Consider the following 12281-nt stretch of genomic DNA (forward strand, 5'->3'; position numbering starts at 1 on the left):
AAGGGATATATCTTATTTTGGAGGGTGGGTGGGAGGACAGGCAGGCAACTGCTGTACTAACATTCGGTACCCAAACATATATATTTAAGGTCATGGTTAAGTTAGGCTCACCATCCCTTATGCCTGATGATCCCAACACTTGATTCCTACAAATGCTGGTAGGATCTTCCTGTACTCACTATCAAATGAGGTGGATAAATATTTGCCCTTGGGGTAGTCAACTATATGAGGGAAGGTAATGATGAAATAAAGTTCAGCATTTCAGCACTGTCTCTTTGCACTGTTCACATTACCGTGATGCTACATATGCCTATTCAGGTCATGTCTCAATGGGTGATACTTAATGACACCGAGTCAATGTTAGTCATAAGAACATAAGGAGAGCCATGCAGGATCAGGCCAAGAGCCCATCTGTTCCAGGATCCCATTCTCACAATGGCCAAACAGATGCCCCATGGCAGGACCCAAGTGGTCTCCCCCGGTAGAGATGAGATGTGCTGAATCGGCAGCCCTGCCCTCCCAGTTCAAAGGGCAACACCCCACCTGTGACTCTCAAAGATGGCACAGCTCTTCATAGCTCCTCACGGGGGGCACAGGAGGTTTCTTCCAGTGGTGCTTCAATGATGAGTCCTTGGTAGCAGCCCTGAAAAGAGATGGGGGACTTCATCACAAACAGGAACACCAAAACAGGACAAGGCACAGAGAAATGCAGAGAGAGAGAGAGAATCAGCCATACCCAGGCAGCTCATCCGATGAGGCGCTGGTTACATCCAACCCTACAGCTTCTCTTTTTTGCCCACTTGAGTTAAAAAAATTCCCAGGAGATGGTCCTTTTCACTCCTTGGCTTCTGCAGAGGAAGTATCCTTCCCAGGGCAATAGCACCGAGACTGCTAGACCTCTCAAAGCTGGAGACAGACTCAAATGACAGTGTTTTTTTGTTTTGTCTGTTTGCTTGAGCCCTAAGTAATTCCACTCAGATTGTAACCTTTATTTAGCTCTTTAACCCTTCCTTAGCAGCAGTATACGTGGGAAGCGCATTTTTAGCTGGTAACTACATTTGATGGGGAGACGTGATTGGCTTTCACAAATCCCCTACTATGAAAGGCATCAAACCCCTCCGGAGATTTTAAAAATAGGAAATGACTTAATACTGGGTATTAGAAAGCTCCGGAATCAGAGCTTATTATCCAAAGAGGGGTGTTTGTCACAATTCTTCCTCCCCAAGCCTTGCGGCGTGGCCATTCATTGCAATGGCAACAGATGCCCAAAAGATGCTCAGCCTTGTGTTCCGCCACAAAGATCCAAAGTCTTGTGGGTCCCCTAGCAGCTGTGTCTTGTCTACTCTTAGTAAAGTAGACTCCAGAGTTCATTCAAATGAATGAGAAAGAACAACAGCGAGCGTGAGAGAGATAGTTTTCTAAAAGAAAAGAAAAGGTTGGGGGGGGGGAGAGAGAATATCATGGAGGTTGCTGTGTGTGTGTGTGTGTGTGTGTGTGTGTGTGTGTGTGTGTGTGTGAATCCTATACATGGGGGGGGGGAGGCATTCCAATGCTCAAAAAATGCCAGTTACATAAATATGAAGATCAGATGGAGCCACAATAGGAATTTTTGGTCCTGCATGATGGGAAATTGTAAGCTTAGAAGTGAAATGTGAGCACCCGTTACCCATTTCTGTCTGTCTTAACAAAGCCTCAAATTTCTGAGGGTCCTGACCAAATGTCTCATTTCCATCATGGGTTGATTATTTCCAAATTTGTTCATTCATTCTGAATTATGTCACAGAAGCGGCGGGATTTCCACTTTTGCACGAGGTGCTGTGTCCTAATCTAGAAGCGCTCCTCAAAGAAAGTCTTGCCAGCCTCAGTTATGTCACTTGAATGGATGTTTAGCCCAGGGATAAGGAACTTGGTCTTATCTTGGTAATCCTTACGACAACACCGTAAAGCAAGTTAGTTTTACTGATCAATACTAATCAATAAGGTAAAAGGTAAAGAACCTCTGGATGGTTAAGTCCAGTCAAAGGTGACTATGGGGTGCGGCACTCATCTCGCTTTAGGCCGAGGGAGTTGGCGTTTGTCCGCAGACAGCTTTCCGGGTCGTGTGGCCAGCATGACTAAACTGCTTCTGGCGCAATGGGGCACCGTGACAGACTAATCAATATGAGCATCCTCACACAGCAGGTGATGAGTGGACTGAGGCTGAGGGGAGATTTGAACCAGGGATTTCTCAAGCTCATGCTATTAAGCCTTAATTGCCAATTATGCAGTCTCTTTCTGGAGAACACTGGGAACATTGGAAAGATGTTCTCTGTCCAGCCCAGAGGGGACTTTGATTTCTTCAGTGGAAAGGTGGGGGGAGGGGAGTGGAATTACATAAGTTTACAATAAGTACCTAGAGACATTCTTCTCTCACTGGATAGTACACAAGCCACTACTATGCTAACAGGGGGGAAATATACATATCTGGAAAATGCTTTTTTTTTTAGTAAAAGAGATGGGGGGGAAGCAGAGATGTATGGTCACTCAATGAAGCATTAAAAAAAGAGTTTGGTGCTGATTGTCCGTATTGTCTACACTGATCTGCAGTGGGTCTTTACGGTTTCAGTTGGGGGAGGGTCTCTCCCACCACTTCCTGGAGATGCCAGGGATAACATCTGGAACCTTCTTCATGCGAATCAGATGCTCTGCCACTAAGCTATGACCCGTTTCCCTAAAGACAATGCAATGTGTCAGGAATTAAGGAATTGGGAGATGGCAGTGGTTCCTTAGCTGTGAGGGATAGACACTCTGCACCAGCTCAAGGGCAACCCTAATATATAAACTGGGCAAACTGTTAAGCTAGATACATATCTATCACAGAAGAAGTTTCTAGGACAGACAGACATACAGTGGGGTACCTATGCGGGGAATTGTGTGAAATAATTGTTGCAGAGTTGTAAAAACAAATCAAGCAATTGTGTTGGGGGTCATTGGTATTCAGACAGTTGTTTTCCTATGTGTGGAAAACAGGAATGCCCAGCCCATAATTTAATCACATTGTGCCAGTGGGTGTGGTAGTGGTTGCTATAGCAACAGTTTGTACTGTGTAATTCCTCTTCTTCTGGCTTCAGGCAATGAGGAGTGTCTGGCTGGGGCTGGATATTACTCGTGAGGTCTGTTTCCCACAAACAAAACCGTTTTCCGGCACAGAGATCATTTCTAGGAAGGGAACAATGCACTTATTTCACCAGCATTACATGTGAGTTGCGGATGATGAAGTCCTCACCCTGACTTGGCCAGTCCATGGCACTTTCACTCAGCCAGCCTCCAATCCCTGGCAGAGGTGCTGTGGGGAGATCAAAAGAGGGAAAACTCCAGAGCCTTGTGCCAGGACAAAAGGTCCCAAGGAATCCTGGAAAATATGATTTTCCTAAGGATGCCCTTGGGAAATGGCATCTTCCAAGGGGTTTGTGGGAGGAGATAGTTCTCCCTGCAGTTGTAGTTCTGCAGCTGCTGGTCTGGCCAGTCAGTGGGGTTTAAAGAGAGCAGGTTAGGGACCAGGGGCCATGTGAGTGAAAGGGAGAGGATTTGGGGTGTTACGGGGGGGGGGGTGAACCAAGCTTTGGCCTGCAAATCAGGCACCCTGCTTCCCAGTTTGGTGGGAAGTAGCTCGGCTTATTTCTCCAGCAAAGCTGATGTGAGCTACAGGGATTTCCTCATCACTATCCACATATTCAAGGCTCCTCTTTTGCAGAAAGCCGATGCCTGTACTCTTGAGCATGTGCAAGCTGCTGTAGGTGGCATCAAAAATATGCTTGTTTCCCATGGAAATCATGTGCATGAATCACAGGGTATGAATCACACTTGGGTTTACATGCTTTCGCTCTGTGCAAGCAAGGATTGGAGCAGCCAAGCCAACTCTTTGGACCAAGCCCTCTTCCTGAACCTTTGACAGCAATATGAGCTGGTCAAAGTACTGTGTCCCTAGCTTCACCTATGGCATTCAACTTCTCATGAAAGGCACAAGAGCAGGGCAGGGCATTTTCTTCTATTATCAGTTGGCAAACTTACCCAAAACACCCTCTGATTGTCCCCACATGGGAGGGACTGCTTTGGGACTTTGGGGATTAAGATTGACTGGGTGGTGCAAAGCTCTGACTGGCCGGAGAACAGGAGATTGACAGAAAGATCTGCAGAGCTCCTCCGACTTCAAAGAGAAGTATAAAAATGTGTGGGGCAAAGGAAAGTGTGAGATCTTGAGATTTCAAGGTTTGTTAAAATAAATAAATAAATAAATATAATAATAATAATAATAATAATAATAATAATAATAATAATAATAATTGCTTGATATTTTCATTGGCAAGGCAGTACCTCAGTAGCCCTAGTGGACTGCTTGCCACCCTATTCCTGACAAGCATTTTTAAAAAATCAGATTATCTGGGTTTGATTTGTGGTGGTTTCAGTGGCGTAGCGTGGGTTGTCAGCACCCGGGGCAAGGCAAGTAATTTGCGCCCCCTAACCCTAACCCCCAGATGTTGCGCCCGGTGCGGCCGGGCCCCCCCTGCACCCCCCCACGCTACGCCACTGGGTGGTTTGTCCAAAGCAGAGAAGATCAGAAGAACAAAAAAGCAGAGTGACTTCGGGTTGTCCAAGAAAAGGCAGCTTCCAACAAATTAAAAGCACAGTAAAACATAAAACATTAAAAACTTCTCTATACAGGGCTGCATTCCGGAGACAAGAGCTAGCAACCTGATGGACAGCATGGAGTAAAACTGTACCACTGTTCCGCATCAGTCCAAACCTAAAGCAGGGGGCAGCTCTGAGATGAATATTTCCTGTGGCCTGACAGAGGGGGATAGGGCAGGGAATGGAGGACGAATCTTAAGGTGAGGATCTCTGCTGCCCCCTACAGTGCTGCTAAGAAATGCATCCCAATAAAAATTGCTTTCTGGAGAAAAGAGTAAGATTAAGCAATTGGACCCTGCTGTTGGTGACCGGGGCTTGTTTTTGTTAGCCAGCGATGGTATGAAGAAAAGAGGAAGGGAGGAGCACCTCTGAATGAACATGCAGAAATCTGAGGAGCAGGAGGGTGTGGTTGACAAACAGAAACATTACACAGAATTGAGATGCTGTGCATGTAGCTACTGTGCTCAAAAGAAACCAGAAAGTCATGTTGAAATGTCGCAGTCATCTGCATCAAGAATTTGCTTGCAAGTTGCTGCTTTAATGAGGCTGCTCCTAGCTTGGGGATGAACAAGAGGAATGAGATGTCCAGCAATGCCATAAGAATGTTACAGTTGTGACAAGGAATAAAGATATTGCTAAGTCACAGCAAACTTTGACACATCATGATGCAATATAAATATAAAAGGAAGGGAATGTACACACTAAGACTGGCCTTGTTCCATGTGAGTTTCATAGAAGGAAGGTTCATTTGGGTTGAGCAAATATTTGAAATATTTCCCCCTCCTTTCTCAAAACCAGGATGTCTATAAAAAGCACAGCTTAGAAATGTGAGATGCTATTCCATTCAAATAAGGTGTTAATTAGAGGTGTATTGCTCCAATCTCATCAGTGATCTCATACAATCTCATTAGCACAGGGTCTGAATTGAGGGACGAATCTGTGGTATATTCAACCATTTACATGAGACCTCCAATTTAATTTTCCAGAGCCTTCTTGGCCAAACAGAATGAAACCTTTGTTTTTACTCAAGTAATAGGTATTTTCTTTTGCAATGGAATAAGGTTTTTGAGCATTAATAAAACAATGTGGCAAGCTGTTTTAAGTTTGCACAGAAGCCTCGTCCATTTTGAGCAGTACACAAAATCAAATCACTCTGAGTGCTAAAACAGGAAGCAATAAAATGGACATAATTCTGTGTTAAAGTTTAAAAACAAAGCTTGATCTTCTACTCAATTCCTAGGGGAGGCAGTAAGATTCTGCATTTATAGCATGCACCTATGGGACGCGGGTGCGCTGTAGGGACGCGGGTGGCGCTGTGGGTTAAAGCCTCAGTGCCTAGGGCTTGCCGATCGAAAGGTCGGCGGTTCGAATCCCCGCGGCGGGGTGCGCTCCCGTTGTTCGGTCCCAGCGCCTGCCAACCTAGCAGTTCGAAAGCACCCTCGGGTGCAAGTAGATAAATAGGGACCGCTTTCTAGCGGGAAGGTAAACGGCGTTTCCGTGTGCAGCTCTGGCTCGCCAGAGCAGCGATGTCACGCTGGCCACGTGACCCGGAAGTGTCTTCAGACAGCGCTGGCCCCTGGCCTCTTGAGTGAGATGGGCGCACAACCCCAGAGTCTGGCAAGACTGGCCCGTACGGGCAGGGGTAACTTTACCTTTACCTTTATGGGCAGTGACAGTATATGAAGTCTGGGAATATTCACAAACATTCTAGCTTCTGAGGGGAATGAAGCTCACTATAGCAACTCTCTAAATTGAAAGGACAATTGACCAGAAAAGAAACTTCATACAGACTTAGGGACAACAGGAGCAAAGTATGATAAACTCATGAAATATGAATAGGCTTGTTATTACCTTTCATTCCCCCAAGGAAACAAAAAATCTCACTCAGGAAAGTGGGGGCGGGGAGAAGAGGAAATGATGGAGCTCTATATAGTGAGGGATAGGGAGGAAATCTGATTCAGTTCACATTTAAAGGCAAACCTTTCTAATTCACAATATCCAAAACAATATGCAAACAGAAACACAACCATTCTTTGAAATCCACGCTTCTCCAAATTCTGAGGTGCTGTTCTCCAGCCAAGTAAAAAATGCACTTACTTGTGTAAAGTATGCATAAAATGCATTTATCTGCAACAATAACACAAAAATGCATCGCATTACGGGAAAATACTTTGTGAAATTGTGTGCATTAGGCAAAATTGCATACAGCATGTGCACATTAGGAAGAATGGGCACAAAAATGCTGGTGAATTTTCATGATGGTTTTTTCTTTAAAAAAAAAAAAAAACCAGGAAGAGCTGTGGAAATGTGGAGAAGCAAACTTCAGAAGGTAAAAACTAGAAATGCAGAGAAACTGGGATTGACTTATCCCTAGCTCCAGAAGCACTCTGGTGCTCCTCCAACACTACAAAAAGAAATGGGAGGGATAAAAAAGCACGGGACAGGCACTATGACTATCCTCTAGTCCATTCAATGCACCCTTTTATCAAAGGTGCGGCTGTCCTTCTTCTGAAACGAAGTTCCATCTTGAAACATGCAATTCACTCATGTTTACTAAAAACACACCCACAACACAAAAAACAGACAAAGCCTCCTTTCTTTTCTTCCTTTCCTCTCCCAGATGTGGGAACTCTTTTAAGTGAGGCCAAAGAATGTAGGTCCTTGGAAGGGTCTGTTTCAAGAGAGAGACCCCCACCCCCACCCCCGCCACACACAAAGAGAGACAGGCGGCCAGAGATTATTTCAGAGTTTCCCTTCGGAAGATCTTCCTCTGCCTCTTTGCTTAGGCCCTGAAGGCCACCTCAGGCTTTGCATATCACAACCACTGAGAGAAGCAGCGGTGCGTAAGTTTTCTTTGCTGCCTTTCCTGTGTCAGGTGTGAAACAGAGAATCCAACAGCAGCGGCCAGCCTCCCTGCCTCAGGTGGCGCGATGTCATGATTTATTAATTGGTTATTTCTATACCGCTTAATATATTAAAATATATCTCTAAGCGGTGTAGAAGAAACTGAAGCAGCAGACAACTTAAACAAAGCATTACAAAAATACACAGTCATATTAAAAAAATGTTACTTTACACACACACACACACACACACACACAAACATATATATAGATATAGATATATAGATATATACACATTCATTTTTCTTCTGAGGCATCCAGGTTCTCACCCAGGGTCCAAACAAACTCTCAGCTCACCCACAAAAGTCTCACAATGAGAAGGGTTCCTGGAAACAGCGGCCACCCTAGTCTCTCACTCTACTTGCTTTTCATGGGCAGACCCAGGGCTTTTTTTCCAGCCAGAACTCACCGGAAATGAGTTCTGGCACCTCTTTGGTGCATTCTGGCACCTCTGAAGCATTGCAGTGCCATTCCCTGACACAGCGCTCAAGGCTGTGCGGTGGAGGAGGCGGACAGCACAGTGGTTGGAGCAGCGCGGCAGACGTTGGCGGCATAAGGTGGTGGGGCTCAACTTTGGTTCCAGCACCCCTTTTTCTAGAAGAAAAGCCCTGGGCAGGCCCAAGGTACCTCCTCTGGCTGCCCTCAGCTGTGTCCCATTCAGCTGCACCTTCCACACTCAGTTCCAAGTACAGCCAGTTTGCTGAGTTTCCCAGGGGGTCCGGAGGATGGGGAAAAGACCCTTTTCACTCACAGTTCTATCCTCTCCTCTTCCAGCTGCTTCCCAGCCCCCATCTTTCTATAGCACTCATTTTCTCCACTGTAGCAGCACGTTCAATTTCAACAAAGCAGTCCAATTTGGCATACTCTGGGCTTTCAAATTTCAGAGGTGCCCCCTGCCTCTCCCACCTACAATGACATTTTAAGTCATTGTTGTGGTGCCCTCTTGGGTCAGTGCACAGTGCAGGCGAACCAGTTGTGCTGCCCTAAAGCCACCTTTATAAGAGTGCCAACGCATCTCGCTTCAGAGGAAAGTGAGCCAACCTTGCTGGAATCCTAAGGAAAATCCCGACTCAAAGGGTGTTATTGCATTGGTAGGTAATCCTCCATTGGTGCCAAGGAAGGGTTGCCCACCAAAACAAATACGAGCTTCAGAGGAGTGAGTTTCCTTGGGACCACAACAAAAAAATGTTAATTCCTCCCTTCCTGCTCCTGCAGTCCAAATCATTTCCTGCCTTTCAGCAGACTCTCCTCCCTGCAAGAGAGGGGAGTGGTTGTGGCCGGGAGCCGGACTCCGCCTCAAGCAGGGGGCATTTGCCCCCTGCCTCCCACTCACCTGGCTGGCGCCCATGCCCTCGGCCAGGCACCCAACCAGGTGCCTTCAAGGGGGGGCGTGTACAGCAGCCTAAATTGCTGCGGCGCCAGCCTCCAGCCCTCACTTTTCATCGTCCCGTCGCAAGTCACCCACCCTCCACTCCCTTAGAGCAGGGTTCCAGTTTTCTTTTGGCCTTGCTATGGACCTTAGGTTGGTTGCCCTGGTTGTTCGGTGGGGGGGGGGGCTGGTAGGAATTTTTCCATTTGGCATTAGGCTTTTTGGATTTTTCGCCTACCTCGTAGCAATCGTCACAACTTTCGTGGTATTGGTGGGTAGGTTAGGCATTGGAATAATGTGTTGTGGTGTCGAAGGGCTAGGTGTGGCCATCGCCTGCGCCTTCAATTGTTGGGTATTCCGTTAAAGGAATCCGGCGGTCGTGTATTCTGTCCGATGCCTGCGTGGCGGGAGGCCATGGCACGACCCTCGGTGACATCAGGGGAGAGCTTATAGTTGGCTTAGCATCAACAGGCTCCACCTACTGGTGAATAAACCCCCTTTGTTTTTTAGACTCACCCCTCTCCAAGTGGGTGGAGTCAGCTGACGTAATCCAATGCCTAAGCCAATACCTTTTCACTTGCTGTAATCAATAAAGTTGTGGCCTTTTCTTGCCCATTAACCTTATATCACGTGTCCTTGTGTTTCATTCCACTGCGCAGGGTTCGGGTCCTCGAAGCACAAGTGGATGCTCTTGGCATTTGCAAACAAACAAACAAAGCACCCTATAATAAAATTGTAGAATTGGAAGGGACCACGAGGGTCATCTTGTCCAACGCGTGGCATGAACCCACAATCTCAAGCTTAAGAATCTCATGCTCTACTGACTGAGCTATCCCGCAGAGAAAGACACTTTCACGGTCATGCCTACTTTGGCCCTGAGTTACTCAGGGAGTCGATCACCATTCATTTGCAGTCACTGAGCACAGTCTTCAGTTTCCTCGCCTGTAAAATGGGAACAAAAATTGCAACCTTTCTCAAGAAGATTTTGATACAGCAAACACAATAAGAACTGCAAAGCATCATGTAAAGTTTTAACAAGTGTTATATAAATTATTAGTAATAGCAGCCAGTGTTTTGGCACCTTATGTACACGATGTGGCTCCCTTTTCATACACTGCAAGTTACCCTGGAGGGTAATTGCAGCAGGCTATTTCCTCTCCGGCAATGGCTCAAATACGTTGCTGCTGCTGAATGACTTACATTTGTATCTAGAGAAAATGATTTCATTTTTATCCTGATTCTAGCCAGCTATTTGGTCATGTTTGGAAAGGGGGAGAAAAGGCTTTGAAGCTTCAGGGCTCACACCAAGAAAGCTTTTCTGTCTGCTGGAGAATGGCTTCTGTGGCTCCAAATGAGGGTGTGGGCTTTTGAGAAAATGGGTCTCTCAGGACTTCCATCTTCAGCCATGAAAGAAGGAGGATTACGGGGCCCTTGTTTTCGAAAGGAGGTTGGATTCCAATGATTCCTGATAGCTGGCAGTGATAAAAATAATAATAAATCATCTTGCCTGTTTTGCTGAACGTTACCAGTTGCTTCAAAGAGCTGCTTTCTGCTGTTTTATCGATTTGATTGCTGTTGTGTGGCTCTTATTGTTGTGAATTTTACTACTTCGTTGTAAACTGCCTTGGACGTTTTACTGACGGGCAACATGAAAATGTCTTAAACATCTGTGTGTACACAAACATATACACAAACTGTGTTTATTGTGAAGCAGAAGCGGGATGATGTGTCCTTGACAGCTGCAGGCCCAGCTATCTCAGACTGGAGATGAAATCTTGCAGGGACAGGTGGCATTTCAGAGACTGGATCAGAAAGAGGGAGGAAATGGGAGAAATGAAAGGTGGCATGTAAGAACATCGAGGATTGCCTTGCTGGCAAAGGCCAAGGCACATCTAGTTCAGAATTCTTGCTTCCACCAGCAGCTGTCCAGGAAACAAGAAGAGCATGCAGACAACAGCCATCTCTGGATCCACTTCTTCACCCAGCTAGGCAATTGATGGGATATTCCCACCTAGGAACATGAGGAGTTTCATTCTTCCCACCAGCAGGGTCATAGCTACCAGTAAAGACATTTGCAAATATTTGCTACCCTTGCCATGACAGCAGACAGGCAAGAGTGATGCCCTGAGCCCAGTCTGCGTTGCAGTGCGGGTCTAAGCAGCCACACTCCCCTGGTGCATCATGGGACCACCAACTCTTTTTGCCCACCATGCAGAGGAGAAGCAGGGCAATGGCAGATGCGCCAGCTGCTGTCAACTAGGTCAAGAACAGTCTCCTTGGTGTGTGACATGTGATTCCCCGTAATCCCTGAGAGAGCCAACATGAATATCTGCAGCACATTTTGTAGTTATTGGATTCCATTTGTCAAAGCAACCCGGTACTCACACCTGATCTGCGTACTTGAAAAATGCCACCCCCCAATCTCTGACAGCTCTTTGATGTCTCTTTGCCATGTGACAACTGCCCACTTCATTCCAAGCGCTCTCCTCTTCTTGCCTTGAACTAACCTCTTAAGCAGAAGAGATCCCTGTGCGCCCACGTGTCTCTCCATTCATCAATTGTTCCTTCCCGGTGCTCAGGGCTTGCCACATAAGCCAGCATTACTGATGCCGTAATTATTTCTTTACGTTTCCTTGCCACGAGAAAGTTTCCAAAGGGAAATTCCAACCCCCTTTGCTGTTCCAGACACATGTCTTTTCCAAATTCCAAATGTTAGGAGGAGTCCCACTGAAACAGGAGCAGAAACTTCTGGGAATCTTTAATTATTATTATTTTGTTACGGTTCATATTTGCATAGCAAGGAATGGCCTCAGCAGAGCTATTTTCCACTGCATTCAGCACCAATATAACAGAGTGCGACTCCTGACTACGACTGCAGTTCTTGCATGTGAAACAATTTGCTTCAACTTCTTCCATGCGGACTACGGCTGCAGCCTGTACTGATGGCTCCCAGAGTTTTATAATAATAAAATAATAATAATAATAATAATAATAATAATAATAATAATAATAATAATTTTTATTTATATCCCGCCCTCCCGAGCCGAAGCTGGGCTCAGGGAGGCTGACAACAATCAAAATAATCCAACATTCTAAAAACATTCATTATAAAATTAATTAAAATCAAATTAAAATCAAATTGATGGCAACCAATTAAGCAAAATTCTCTGCAGATTGCCAGAGGAGGGGGTCAGGCTGCACCCTGACCAAAGGCCTGGTGGAACAGCTCTGTCTTGCAGGCCCTGCGGAAAGATGTCAGGTCCTGCAGGGCCCTAGTCTCTTGAGACAGAGCATTCCACCAGATTGGAGCCGCGGCCGAGAAAGCCCTGGCTCTAGTTGTA

At 46.0% G+C, this 12281-nt stretch overlaps 1 protein-coding gene across 6 annotated transcripts in view; it reads right to left on the reverse strand.

Moving 5' to 3' along the window:
• GSG1 (germ cell associated 1) overlaps window positions 1–12281 on the reverse strand; it is a 108056-nt gene that overhangs the window by 14243 nt on the left and 81532 nt on the right. For 3 of the 6 annotated variants that reach the window (XM_081928602.1, XM_081928598.1, XM_081928597.1), the window contains one exon: window positions 544–643. The gene's annotated coding sequence lies outside the window, so the exon portion shown is untranslated. Of the gene's footprint in view, window positions 1–543; window positions 644–736; window positions 899–9808; window positions 11052–11447; window positions 11896–12281 lie in introns of those variants that run through there. The other 3 variants (XM_081928599.1, XM_081928601.1, XM_081928600.1) reach the window with 3 other exon arrangements.

This window comes from Podarcis melisellensis (assembly GCF_964234715.1).
Source record: "Podarcis melisellensis genome assembly, chromosome: 10".
NCBI classification, from domain to species: domain Eukaryota; kingdom Metazoa; phylum Chordata; class Lepidosauria; order Squamata; family Lacertidae; genus Podarcis; species Podarcis melisellensis.